This window comes from Sciurus vulgaris (genome assembly GCF_902686455.1).
Source record: "Sciurus vulgaris genome assembly, chromosome: 9".
Classification (NCBI taxonomy): Eukaryota; Metazoa; Chordata; class Mammalia; order Rodentia; family Sciuridae; genus Sciurus; species Sciurus vulgaris.
Window position 1 is genome coordinate 56,597,988 of NC_136469.1, and position 14,900 is coordinate 56,612,887.

A 14,900-nucleotide genomic window follows, 5' to 3' on the forward strand; every position below is an offset into this window, starting at 1 on the left:
GTGAATCTCTACAAACGAACCTTCCCATGCTCTGGTGATTGGAAATGTGGAGAAGTGTTCAAAAGTACTGGAAATCAGTGCATTGATTTTCAGTGCTTTTGAAGGATGAAGAACAGTAGTTGCACACATACTGTGTCAAGCAGATCAATCAGAAGTTTTATAACAGTTCTGCATGATCCCACTTGGTCCTCACGGAACCTAAAAAAAGATCAGCTTGGACTGTGGGGAGTGGTGATTGACTAGGCTGGCATCTAGGGAGGCCACATGGCACACTCCCAGATTTTTCATGAGGTCAAATAGGATTGTTTCTTGGGCAAGAGAACTGCAAAAAATTATTCACCACTATCACACATAGAGAATTAATTCCCCAAACATTTCATTGCTATGTGTCTGTGAAAGAGATGTTCATATTTATTACTTTCTGTATCAGAATTTACAATGCTACTTTTCTTTTGACTTTTGTCATAAGTTTCTATTACCAGACAAAAGGAAAGAGGCAGGTGCATAAGAGTAGTAGATAAAGTACCATATGTATAGCACTTCTTCTGTACATGACTTTCACAATCACCCTGTTTAGACATTTCTGTAAGATAGGTAGTTAATAAAACCCCATTTTACTGGGAAGTACCTGGAACATAGTATAATATATAGCCAGTAAACATTATTGATGGAATAAATGGATGAGCTTTCAAAGGAACCATGACTTATCCACTGTTGTATTCTCTGGACCAGAACTAAATCTGACACTAAGAAATCCACAAATGGGTGTCAGAGAAGTCCAGTGACATGCTGAGGAATAAGCATTTATCATATACTTTTTGTTATTTTAATTATTGTCAATAAAATGCTAAGACTAGCACAATCCCTGTTCTCATGGACCTTAAATCTAGTAAAGAAAAATAAAAAGTAAATAGGTAAACAATATATGAACAAGGACTTTTAGATAATGGTAGATGCAGTGAAGAAGTAAAATAGAGGGGTGGGGTTGTAGCTCAGTGGTAGAGTGCTTGCCTAGCAGATGTAAGACACTGGGTTCAATCCTCAGCACCACATAAAAATAAATAAATGTATTGTGTCCATCTACAACTAAAATTTTTTAAAAAAGGAAGTAAAGTAGTGTGAAGTCAAACTGGGAGAGGGCTTTCTTTAGATTGCTTGCTGGAGAGATCCTCTCTGAAAAGCTGGCATTTGTGCTGAAACCTCAGTGAGATTATATATATTTATATATGTTCATGTTCTTGTGTGAAGCCAGTACTTCTACATATTCCCTGTATTGTATCCCTTCATTTTCTCAAAGACACACACCTAAAAGTATACACATTCTCTTATACCATTCATCCCTCCACCTCACCATCTATTGGCTCTTTCATATATATATACACACACACACATATATGTGTGTATGTATTATGTATATATAATATAATATTACATATATATAAAATAAATACACATAAAAATAAATTTTATAAATATATGTATATATATCTTACATATATATTTTACATATACATAAAATTAAAAAATACATAAAATAGAAGAGCTAGTTATGTAAATATTAAGGATCAGAGTATTACAGGTAAAGGCCTAAAATAGGAATGACCTTAGCTCTTTAGAAGAATAATAAAAATTGCTGTAACTGGAGTGTAGAGAAAATGGTACAAGAAGAACTTGGAGAAATAGGTAGGGACCAAATCATGTAGGGCTTTGAATAGACTATTTACTCATGGAATAAGTTTGGAAGTTATTTAGTGTGATGAGAAATCAGTGGTGAGTTTTGTGGGAGTGATATGATTTGCTTTACATTATAAAACGATTTGTTCTGCAGTGAACAGATCATGGGATGGGGAGTGAGATCCATCTCACAAGAAAATGAGATATCCAAGAAGCAATGACAGAAGTTTGGGATAAAGTGGCAGAAAAGAGAATGGATGTTTTGTAGGCAGAGCCTACAGACTTTTGTGATATTTTGAAAATAGGGGTGAGGAAATAGTCTCCTAGCTTGTAGAATTTTGTCTTGAGCTTGAGTAGATGGTTGTGCTATTTACCAAATGAAAAAGACTAGGGAAGAAAAGGGGAGGGGACATGTTTTATTTTGCTTGATTTAATTTTTATATAATTATTAGAAATCTAAGGTAGGTGTTCAGTCTCGAATTCTATGAAGAGGGCAAGGGAGCAGAGATTGAAAGAAGTCACAAGCATATTGAAAAACTACCTAAAACTAGTATGTTTATAGAGAACATTCCAGTGATTAGAAGAATCAAAGAAGAAAATGCAGGTGGAGGAGTATCCAGTGAAGGAGGAAAAAAACCAAGAGTATGGTATCAAAAGCCAAAATAATAAAACATGGTCAATGACATTAGATCATGCTGAGAGGTCAAGCAAAATAAAGAGATCTTCATGTTAGATTTTGGCAACATATCATAGATATGCTTTGACAAGTACAACAAACATAATATGTAGTATGATGAAATGGACTTAGCACTGTAGATATCTCAAGATAATTTAAATTGGAGAGTAGAGAAATGGAGACAATAAAAGAATATGTGGGGTCAGAGAAGGTTATTAAAGATAGGGATACAAAAGCTTATTTTTTAGAATAATACAAATGAGCCAATAGATGATGAGGTGGAGGGATGAATGGTGTAAGAGAATGTGTATACTTCTAGACTTTTATAGGCTGGTTCTTTTGTCTTATTCCTTTAATACTTTGGTATGTACTTATGAAAGTTTTTAAACTGTTTCTATTAATATATGTGTTTATTAAAGCACAAAAGTCTACCTCTTCAATGATAAAGGAAGCTAGGCATGGGGGTCCATACCTGTAATCCCAGCAACTTGGGTGACTGAGGCTGGAGGATCATGAGTAAAATAAAAAATAGGCTGGGGAAGTGGCTCAGTGGTTAAGTGGGTTCAATCCCTGGTACCAAAAAAATTAATTAAATGATAAAGGAAAGATGAAAGTTGAAATCTAGAAATTCTGTTGCCTTATTGAGTTAGGATGACCAGTAATAGGAATGTATATTGACTCTAATAGCAATAATAATGATAGCATTTTGAATATCCCTTTACATTTTCTGCTATACCTTTAATATCTCTTATCTCATTTTTTTTGTAACTGCTTTTTACAGATAAGGAAATTGAGACTCAGAGAGGTTAAGGGGCTTGACGAAGGACACATACCTAGTAAGTGGCAAAATTATTAACCACAGTGTCCTGACTGAATCCCATATTTTTCACTCTAGTAGTTCACCTCTTTGCTTTTAATCCTCCATTGTATCAAAAGTGATAACCAAGAAAAAATCTGCTGTGTAGAAAGTAACTCTGCTGGTTAGAGGCTTCTTGCAATGTAAAAAATACTTTGTATGTTTTAAAAATTCAACAATTTGGCTTAGGAATATGGTTCAGTGGTAGAGTGTTTACCAAGCATGTGCAAGACCCTGGGTTTGATCCTTAGCACTACAAAAAATTTCATATGTTTTAAATTATTTTAAAAATATATTTTAAATGAGATTAAATATTTATCTACCATCTACTGTGTGTTAGGAAATTCAAAGAACCCAGAAATGATAATGAAATCAGCTCTGATTTAATTTAGTAGGAAAATAGATGAGAATATCTGTCACTAAGAAGCATTTATTAGACCTTTTACATATTCTAGATGTGCTTCTACAATACCCTGTAGTGCATGTGTTATATAATGGGCTCTCAGTGAATATTTGTCAATTAAAACAATGATGACAGTTAAGCATTTACAATGGAGTGAATTCTATGATAAAGGCTGACACTCAAAAAAGGAGGCATATTGAAGAAAGTGTCAGAGAGTGCTTCTGGAAGAAATGACTTCTAAACTGATGATGAGAGCTGGGTGAAAAATCATGGGTGTTAGAGTCAGAAGACAACATACAGATGTGTGAAATTTTCAAGATGTGAGCGGTGACAAATTTGAAGAACCGAAATTCAGTATGACAAAAGTGAGTGTCAAGTGAAGAATGAGAAAGTAGGTTAGGAACAAGGTTAGAGCCTCACTCAAAGGTCCTCGAAGGTGAATTTAAGGAATCTGATGTTCTTCTTCTATGGGAAACAACTGATGAATATTAAGCAGAGGTTGTCTTCAGCAAACATTTAAGGAGATTATTCTGTTTTGTGGAAATTACATTGAGGAGGAACAATATTGGAGGTGGGAGAACAGTTGGAAGACCATTATAGTGTTTAAGGGAAAAATGCTTATGACCTAGACTGGAGTATTGTCAATTTATCTGCAGAGAAGGGCACAAAACTTAAAAATATTTAGGAGTTTGTGTTAACATGATGAAGTTATTTACTGGATGTCAGCAGGGAAGACCAGGGAAGAAAGAATGACTTCTTAGTTTCCAAGTTGAGGTAGATGGTGACTTTTTTTTCTATAAGACAGACAATTTCTGAAGAAGGAATAGATTTGGTGGGGAAGGATCTTAACTTTAATTGTTTATTTATTAAGCTTAAGAAAAACTTAAGACAACTAGAGATGTTCAGTAAATACTTAAATATACTAGTCAGAAGGAAGGGAACCACCACATGACCCAACTATACCAGACCTCAATATTTTTTGTAAAGAATTAAACTCATCACTATAGCAATACATGCATATTCGTGTTTATAGCAGCACAATTCACAGTAGTCAAATTGTGGGATCAATCTAGGTGTACATCAGTGAATAAAGGGATTAAGAAAATGTGTTATGTATACAAAATGGAGTTTTATTCAGCCATAAAGAAGAATGAAATTATGTCATTTGTAAGAAAATGAGTGGAACTTGAGAACATCATGTTAAGTGAAAAAAGCCAAACTCAGAAAGTCAGGGGTCAGATTTTTTTCTCTCATAGATGGAAGCTAGAGAGGAAAAAGCAAAAGACAGGGCAGGGGGCTCCTCATGAAAATTAAAGGGAGACCAAAGTAGAGAAAGGGGACCTAGGGGAGAGAATCAGGAAATATTGACCAAATTATATTGTTATATCATATGCTTGCATGAATAAGTAACAACAAATCCGACCATTATATAGAATTATAATGTAGCAATAAAATATGGAATAAAGAAAACATTCACAATGCAAAATAAAATCAAGATATATAGTTAGAGTTTTATATATAGAGAGAGGGAGTTTCTCTGGGCAAACATCAGCATAGTAGTTGTACCTAGAGGCACAGGAGTAGAATAGTTTTCTCAAGAGATGTGTATATGGTGACAAGACAATAGGGCATAGGGAAGAATTCTGGGGAACCCCAGTATTTAAGGGATAAATAGAGGGAAGAAACCAGTAAAAGGGGAAGATAACATCCAGTTTTGTGATGTGCATTGTAGAGAGCTTTATGTGGAATGACTCTCAAGCAAAGAATAGCACTCACAAAGAAGAAATGCAGTGGGAAGATGTTCCAACAAAGTAAAAGAATAAATCAAAATATTGAAATCTCATTGATGATAACTGATACTGAACTCTGTGTGCATTATTATTTTGAAGGAAATTTCAATTCTTATGTATCCAATTATTAATGCTACTAGAAATTTAATTGGCATTTCTTAAATATATATAGGGAAGAGAAGAGGAACACCTTTAAAGTATTTAGCTAAGCCACAAATTGTATTCTATGTATTTGTGATGGGGGGTGTAAAAAAGATTCTTATTTTGAATGTGGGGTAAATAAAGGCATACATTCAGTGAGGATGATTCTTCAAGGAAAGGAACTCTGGTGCAGAAGAACCATCAATATTTAGAAGACTAAGAGCTGGCAATGAATTTTTGCTGAATGATCAGTGGTATAGTCTAGTGGTACAGACTAGACTATACCAGTAGATGTCAGTATTGTACAACATTGCTGCAAAAGATAATAAGTTGCTAATATTAAGTAATGAACATACATATACATATGTGGTACTTAAGAAGCAAAGTTTCTGAGCAACATGTACTGGTAGTCTTTCACTTTGTTTCTTAGTAGATCCATCAGATAATGGAATCATAGACTTAAAACTGATAGAGTCCTTAGATCCTCTCTACTACATTTTATAGGTTTGGAGTTGAGGTACAAAGCAGTGAGGTGGTAAGAAATTTATTCAATGTTATATAGCAAATGAAAAGTTTATATTGCCTAATTCTTTTTACAGTATCACACTGTATTCACTAGTATGTGTAATCAAACAGACATTCTAATTAAACAAGGTGAAAACAGAACCTCTAAATCCATCAAAATTTTCCACTACTTTAAAAGCAAAGCCTGGCAATGTGATGATATCAGTACATACTTAGAAAAATATTGAACAACATAGCTTTTACCATAAATTTTATAAACATCCCTTAATCCCTATGAGAGCAAGGTATGCATATATACACTGCTTCATTTCAAATGGATTTTAAGTGCCTTATTGGAAAAGATACAGCAAAAAATAAAACAAAAGACACTGAGATGATCATAAATGTAAGATACTGGAATATAAGCAGTATGAAGTCTTATTTTTGTTGGTATTTAGGAATTATGCCATGATTCCCAGTAAACTTATCCAGGAAATTCATATTTGCTTGTATTTCCAAATTTGATTCACTTTCCCTAGCTGTGAGCATGATGATTAAAAGTGGGTGGCACTATGCCCATTATATGATGACCAAAGGGCTAGAGATTTAGCTCAGTGCTAGAGTACTTGCCTACCATTCATAAAGCCCTAGATTCTATTCCCAGAACCATGGACACAATTAAAAGGTAACAAAAGATTGTAATTTATCCAAGATCATACAACTAGTCTATTTCTGATTTCAAAGCCCTCCTTCTTTCCATTATGCTAGCTATCCAGACATATATTGAGAGGACTCCTAACAAGATGCAGTCACTGTAATCCTTAGACACCTGAATTACCACAACTACTTCTGAATTATACAGGTGGGCTTCTGTTTACATCAAAAAATTTTCAAGCAATTGCAGAGATCTGTTGGCAAGATGTTTTTAAAATTCATGAATTTAGTTTATCTAAATTTATAAAGTTTATATTAAGAAAATTACTATTCTAAAAATTGATCAAATAAGATACAAAGAAATGTCCAGGGGAAGAAAAAGATCAAGGAAAGATAAAAATAAGGGATACCTAGAGTAAAGAAGAAAGAGGACAGGAACAGTATTTACAAAAAGGGAAAAGGACGATGGGGAAGGAACTAAAGCCTATATATCTTGCCTACCCTACTTCTAATCCTTACATTTCTCAGATATTTGATTTATCTCCCTCATCTTCCTCCATTTAAAGCTATGTGCAAAATACAACCTAGTCAAAGTCCTAGTTCTTCAAAATTTTTTACTCTTTGGGCTTTTGTTCTATAGAGGCAGATCGTATTCTAAGGTGTCCTGTTGATTCCTCGTCCGTCTTGGTTTGGGAATCAAACTCACTCTCTCTCTCTCTCTCTCTCTCTCTCTCTCTCTCTCTCTCTCTCTCTCTCTCTCTCTCTCTCTCTCTTTCTCTCTTTATTATGAAGAGGAAAGGTTTATTTTTGGGTCACATTTTTGGAGGTTTCAGTCCATAGTCAGCTGACCTTTAGCTTTTGGGCCTGTGGCATGGTGGGAAGCACATGGTAGGGGAAACCCTCACCTTGTGACCAGAAGCAAGAGAGAGCGAAGACTGGTGTCTCACAACCCACTTTGAGGGCATACTCCTGGTAACCCAAGACCTACCACTATGTACACTACACCTTTTAAATACTTACACTGCCCTCCCACAGTGCCATGGGCTGGGAAACAAGCCTTTAACACATGGGCCTCCGGGGGATGTTATGGTTTGATATGAGCTATTCCTCCAAAAACTCCTGTGTTAAGTGCAGGAATGTTGAGAGGTGAAATAATTTGACTGGGAATAATCAGTCCTAGTTTCACTGAATTGTGGGGTAATTTGTGAGGGTTTCAGCCACATCTGCATGGATAAGGGAAGGGTTAACTGCAGAGGATGGTGATGCCAGCAATCAATTAATTACCAATAAACCTATCTGATCAATAAACACACAAGAGCCAATACTCTTCAAATGGGAGGGGGCATGACAAATTGGGCCATACCAGATCTGGCCTCTAACAACATGGAATAGCCCACCTCTCCTTTATTAAGTCACACAGATAAAGGGGTCTGGACCAGGAGGAATTTCTGTGAGGAATAGGATGGGGTGGAGTTAGGGAAGCCATTTGTTTAGGGAACTAGCATATCATCAGAAGGTAAACCACTCCCCACAGGGCCACTTACTCCTATGCTATCTGAGTCAGGCCTCTGTATCCCACGACTCTACCAAGTCTGATTCAGCTAGATATGCACGACTCTCCACAGTAAATGTAGGCAGCTGCGGTGTGGCTGAAGGAGGTGAATCACTGTCTGTCCTGGAAAAGTGAATCTTCCCTGTGGTCCCTTCCCTCCATCCTTCTCCATTTCCTGGCTGCCATTAATGGAGCAGCACTCCTATACCATACCCTTCTGCCATGATGTTCTGCCTCACTTTGAACCTATAGTAATGGACTCAGCTAACCGTAGATTAAACTTCTAGAATCATGAGCCAGAATAAATTTTTCCTCCTTAAATTGTTCATATAAAATATTTTGGTCACAATGATGGAAAGCTGACTAAACCAGGGGGCATTGCAGATGCAGATTACAGCATTCTTCTGGCCCCCAAAGATGCATGTTCATCTCATAATACAAAATATATTTAATCCATCTTCCAGAGTCCCCAAAGTCTTAAATTCCAACATGTCTGAAATGTTTAAGTCCAAAGTCTCCTCCAAAGGCTGCGAATGTGTCCTCATTGTAAAGTACTTGCCTAGAACGTACAAGCATCAAAGGGGTTGGATGGCAAAATGGAAGTGAAGGAGGAAATAATTAGTGAATTTGATGATTGTAAATAGAAACTGTCACTTTAAAGAACAGAATGAGAAAAAAAAAAAAGACTGAAAAATAAAGTGAACAACCTGTTTTCAAAGCCCTCACTCTTAATTCTATGCACTGTCTAAAACCAAGTCATTTCTTTAATGATAGTGCTTCCCCTTTAGGCCTCTTACATAGTAGTTATTTATTTCATAACATTGCTTAGGACACTATGCTGCTACATATATATATATTAAATTCCACTCTTTGAAACTTTCATAATTTAACAATATCACCTCTCTCTCCTGTTAATTTACTGCCCTCATTTTGGTCCTTTTCTGTTACTCACCAAAGACACTAGAACCTAATCCAATAATTCATAATGTTTCTTTTTCTGTACTTAATAATTTTATTTGTATCATTTATCGGCTCTTCTCCTCCCCCTAAATATTTCCCTCTAAGATAGTGTAAAAATTGGGACTGTTGTTAACAGGTGTTCTGGTTTCTCAGATTGTTCATTTTTTTTAAATTTGTTCTAATTGGTTATACATGACAGTAGAATGTATTTTGACGTCTTATACACAAATAGAACCCAACTTCTCCTTTCTCTGGCTGTACATGGTGTGGAGTCACACCGGTAGTGTAATCATACATGTTTATAGGGTAAGAATGTCTGTCCTTTCATTTTTTTTTTTTTTTTTTTTTGAGACAGGGTCTCATTAAGTTGCTAAGGCTGAACTTAAATTTGAGATCCTACTGCCTCAGCCTCCGGAGTCACTGGGATTATAGGCATGTGCCACACCTGGCTCTAGATCTTGTTTGTTTTGTTTTTCTTTTTCAATCTATTCATCCAGTCTAAAACATTATTTGAAGAATTTAGTATTGGCCAAATTATATTGCGTGCACATATGAATATGTAACAATGAATCCCATCATTGTGTACAACTAAAATACATCAAAACAAAATGTGGAAAGAAAAAAAGAATTTAATCCATTTATAGTCAAGACTTTTACTGGTAGGTGAAGACTTACTCTTAAAATTTTGTTCATTTTGTTTATGGTTGTTTGGTATATGCTTTGTTCCTTTTTTCCTACCCTGTTGTTTGTCTTTGTTATTTGGTGGTTTTCTGTGTTGATAAGGTTTGTTTTCTCTTTTGTGTATCTGCTCTACTAGTGGGTTTATAGTTTTGTATTTTCATGATGGTATTGTAGTTATCTTCCTTTCATTTCTAAATACAGAACTCCCTTAAGACATTTTTTGTAAGGCCAATCTGTTGGTGATAAATTTCCTAGTTATTGTTTGTCTTGGAAAGACTTTATTTCTGAAGAACAGCTTCACTGGGTATAGAATTCTTGATTGGCAATTTTCTCTTTCAGGGCTATGACTATTCTCCCATTCCCTTTTGGCCTATAAGATTTCTTCTGAGAAATCTGCTGTTTGTCTAATGAGCTCTCCTTTAAGTGTGACTGGGTGCTTCTTTTCTCTTGCTGTTTTTAGAATTGTTTGGTTTTGATTTTGACAGTTTGACTGTAATATGCACAGGGCCTTTTTTGGGCCAATCTATTTAGAGTCAGTCCTTTGAACCTTCTCGATCTGGATGTCTATAATTTTCTCAACTTTTGTTTTACCTATTATTTCACAGAGTAGTTTTTCTACACCTTTCCCCTCCCCAGATATATCCTTCTGATACATCCATACTGCAAATATTTGTTTGTTAATGGTATAGGGTGTTGTTGTTATTGTTGTTTTGTTGTTTTGGCTGACAGTTATTTCAAAGGACCTGTCAAATTAAGAAATTCTTTCTTTTACTTGACCTAGTCTGTTGTTTAAAAACCATGTTTTAAAAAATTTACTTATTGAGTTCTTCTGCTCCAGTATTTTACTTGGTTCTTTTTTATGATCTCTTGTCTTTTTGCTGTTTTCTTTCAGATTATGAATTTATTTCTTAATCTTTGTTGATTTATTAGTCTGTATTCTCTTATATCTCACTGAGTTTACTTAGAATCATTATTTTGAATTCTTTTTCAGGCATCTCATCAATTTCATTTTCTGGGAAATTACTATGTCCCTTTGGAGAAGTCACATTGCCTTTCTTTTTCGTGCTTCTTGTGTCCCTATGTTGGTATTTACCCATCAGATGAACCTGTTGCTCTATTCAATTTTATTGAGTGGCTTCCGTAAATAGAAGAATTTCTCCTGAAGAAAAGGTACTGGTTGGGTAGGATACATTAGCTTTGGTTCCTCATGGGCACAGTAGTATAGTCTTTATATAGCTTCTTCAGTTGTAATCAATGTTGACAATGCCTGTGGTGGTGAGTTTTGCTGATCATTCTGGTGCAGCTCATGTGAGATGCCTGTCAGTTTCTACAGGTCTGTGAGAGGGCTGGGCTGCTCTGGCTGGCCCAGGCAAGCCAGGTGTGGTTGGTGAAATAGCAGGAGTGCAGCTCCCATCAGATTTTGTGGGCTGCATGGGGGAAAGTCTACTCCAGCAGGTACATGTGCACAGCAGTCGGAAGGGGGTTCCTTAAGTCTCCAAAGGCCATGTGGTTGTGGAGACATTCCAGTTGATATGGCATGGTATGCATAGTGAAAGTAGCTTGGAATAAGTGGTTTCGGCCTCAAAATGGCACTGTGCTACAACAGCCTGTGTGGGGGAAAGTATGACATGGATTAAGCTCCCTCTCTGGAGAGGTGCAATGATGCACACTCCATGACAACTCCGCAAACCAGTTTCAGGGTCCATGAGTGCTACAGGATTCCCCAGGAGTAAAAAGTCAAGTGTTCATGGTGTTGATGAAGGTTGCCGGGGGGCCTGCCATTTACCTTTTTTTTGGTCGTAGTGTTGGCAGAATTCTCACACAGAGACAGGACACCAGGGCATTCAGCAGGAAGCAGTGTTTATTTGTGCCTACACAGGCTCAGCAGATTCTTATCCAAAAGCTGAGCATTAAGTGTAGGGAGGCATAATCTTGTATGCTCTTGTTAGTTTCCATTTACATACTAGTTCTTTGTTTCCCATATAAGTTAATACATATTTCTGGTTAGGCATTCTGTTTCTATTCTACAGAGAAGCAACAACGTTATCACTGAGCTGTGGAAGGTTCACATTGATACTGATGGTGTCATGTTATCTTTTTCTGTGCTCTGAGAAAATATCTACCACAATAGGAGGACTTTCTCAGTTTCAGGTTAGTTCAGACTGGGTGACAGGGCACTTGATGTAAGGTAGTTTGTTCCTCATTTTATTTTTTTATATATATTTTTTAAATTTATTTTTATTGTAAACAAATGGGATACATGTTGTTTCAGTTTATACATGGAGTAACAGCATACCATTTGCATATTCATATATTTACATAGAGTAATGATGTTTGATTCATTTGTTATTTTTTTCCTTCCCCCCACCCCTCCCACCTCTCTTTTCCCTCTATACAGTCCCTCCTTCCTCCATTCTTGTCCCCCTTCCACCCCCCTTAAGTGTCATCATCCGCTTATCAGTGAGATCATTCCTCTTTTGGATTTTTGAGATTGGCTTATCTCACTTAACATGATATTCTCCAATTTCATCCATTTACTTGCAGATGCCATAATTTTATTATTCTTTATAGCTGAGTAATATTCCATTGTCTATATATACCACAGTTTCTTTGTCCATTCATCAATTGAAGGGCATCTAGGTTGGTTCCATAGTCTGGCTATTGTGAATTGGGCCGCTATGAACATTGATGTGGCTGTATCTCTGTAGTATGCTGATTTTAAGTCCTTTGGGTATAGGCTGAGAAGTGGGATAGCTGGGTCAAATGGTAGGTCCATTCCAAGTTTTCTAAGGAATCTCCACACTGCTTTCCAGAGTGGCTGCACTAATTTGCAGTCCCACCAGCAATGTATGAGTACTTTTCCCCACATCCTCCCCAACACCTATTGTTGTGTTCCTCTTTTTAAAAGGTTATGTTGAGCCGCTGTGTTCTACTGCTTCTCTGTTTCACTCACACTGCATTCCACTGCTCTCCCCCAGGCATTCTAGTTAAATAACAGTTTTTTGTTCTTTGCTTTTGGTCCTTCTTTTCAGAAGAAAGCATGTCCAGCACCTCTAATCAGCCATCTTCCATATTTCATTTTAAATTTTCTTGGAGTCTCTAGCAGGATTATAACTGAAGATAGAGTAAATCCATGGGTGAAGATTACCTCAAACATACTTGTTTAGTGCATGAAATAACTAAATTTTCTCAAATATGCTTTTAAATATATAAATGAGAGAAGTATTAAATTTCTATATAAAAATGGACTTACACGTGGGTTTGATTGGTAATTTTAAAAGCAAATATTCAGATGTAGTCATATAATTTTTACTACAGAGTTTATCTGACTTGACTATGATACAACTTTATGAAAATAATCATTAAAAAATTGTTACTCAACAATGTTTGTTTTCATAAGCATTTATAATCCTATTTTTCTTTCTTCTTATGAATTTATTGTTATTGTAAACAAATGGTATACATCTTGTTTCTCTGTTTGTACATGAAGTAAAGGCATACCATTTGTGTAATCATACATTTACATAGGATAATGGTGTTTGATTCATTCCGTTATTTTTTCCTCCCCCTACCCCTCCCACCCCTCTTTTCCCTCTATACAGTCCCTCCTTCCTCCATTCTTACCTCCCTCCCACCCCCCACTATGTGTCATTGTCCACTTATCAGCAAGATCATTCATCCTTTGGTTTTTTGAGACTGGCTTATCTCACTTAACATGATATTCTCCAATTTCACCCATTTGCTTGCAAATGCCATAATTTTATTATTCTTTATGGGTGAGTAATACTCCATTGTATGTATATACCACAGTTTCTTTATCCTTTCATCAATTGAAGGGCATCTGGGTTGGTTCCACAATCTGGCTATTATGAATTGAACAGCTGTGAACATTGATGTGGCTGCATCTCTATAGTATGCTGATTTTAAGTCCTTTAGGTATAGGCCAAGGAGTGGGTAGCTGGGTCAAATGGTGGTTCCATTCCAAGTTTTCTGAGGAATCCCCATACTGCTTTCCAGAGTGGCTGCCCTAATTCGCAACCCCACCAGCAATGTATGAGTGTACTTTTTTCCCCACATCCTCGCCAACACCTATTGTTGCTAGTATTCTTGATAATCGCCATTTTAATTGGGGTGAAATGGAATCTTAGGGTGGTTTTGATTTGCATTTCTCTTATTACTAGAGAAGTTGAACATTTTTTAATATATCTGTTGATTGCTTGTACATCTTCTCTGAAGTGTCTGTTCATTTCCTTAGCCCATTTGTTGATTGGGTTATTTGTATTCTTGGTGTAGTGTTTTTTGAGTTCTTTATATATTCTGGAAATTAGTGCTCTATCTGAAGTATGAGTGGCAAAGATTTTCTCCCACTCTGTGGGCTCTTTCTTCACATTGCTGATAGTTTCCTTTGCTGAGAGAAAGGAGAAAGCAAGTTGTGTCAAAAAACAAAAATGAGCCAAATCATATACCAGGAATACAAATCATATCTCAATAATAACCCTGAATGTTAATGACCTGAACTCATCAATCAAAAGACATAGACTGGCAGATTGAATTAAAAATAAAGATCCAACAATATGCTGCCTGCAAGAGACTCATCTCATAGAAAGAGGTACCCACAGACTAAAGGTGAAAGGATGGGGAAAAACATACCATGTACATGGACTCAGCAAAAAAGCCAGAGTATCCATCCTTATATCAGATAATGTGGACTTCAAGCCAAAGTTAGTCAGAAGGGATAAAGAAGAACATTTCATGCTGCTTAAGGGAAGCATAAATCAGCAAGACATAACAAGCATAAATATCTATGCCGCAAACAGTGGCTCATCCATGTACGTCAAACAAATCCTTCTCAATTCCAGAAACCAAATAGACCATAACGCAATAATACTAGGTGATTTTAACACACCTCTCTCACCACTGGACAGATCTTCCAAAAAAAAAATTGAACAAAGAAACCATAGATCTCAATAACACAATCAATAATTTAGACTTAATGGACATATAGAGAA

General features: G+C 36.2%; 1 protein-coding gene across 1 annotated transcript in view; it reads left to right on the forward strand.

Moving 5' to 3' along the window:
• The window catches only part of SLC9B2 (solute carrier family 9 member B2), a 138,845-nt gene that overhangs the window by 66,345 nt on the left and 57,600 nt on the right, over positions 1 to 14,900 (forward strand). The gene's annotated exons all lie outside the window — the stretch shown is intronic.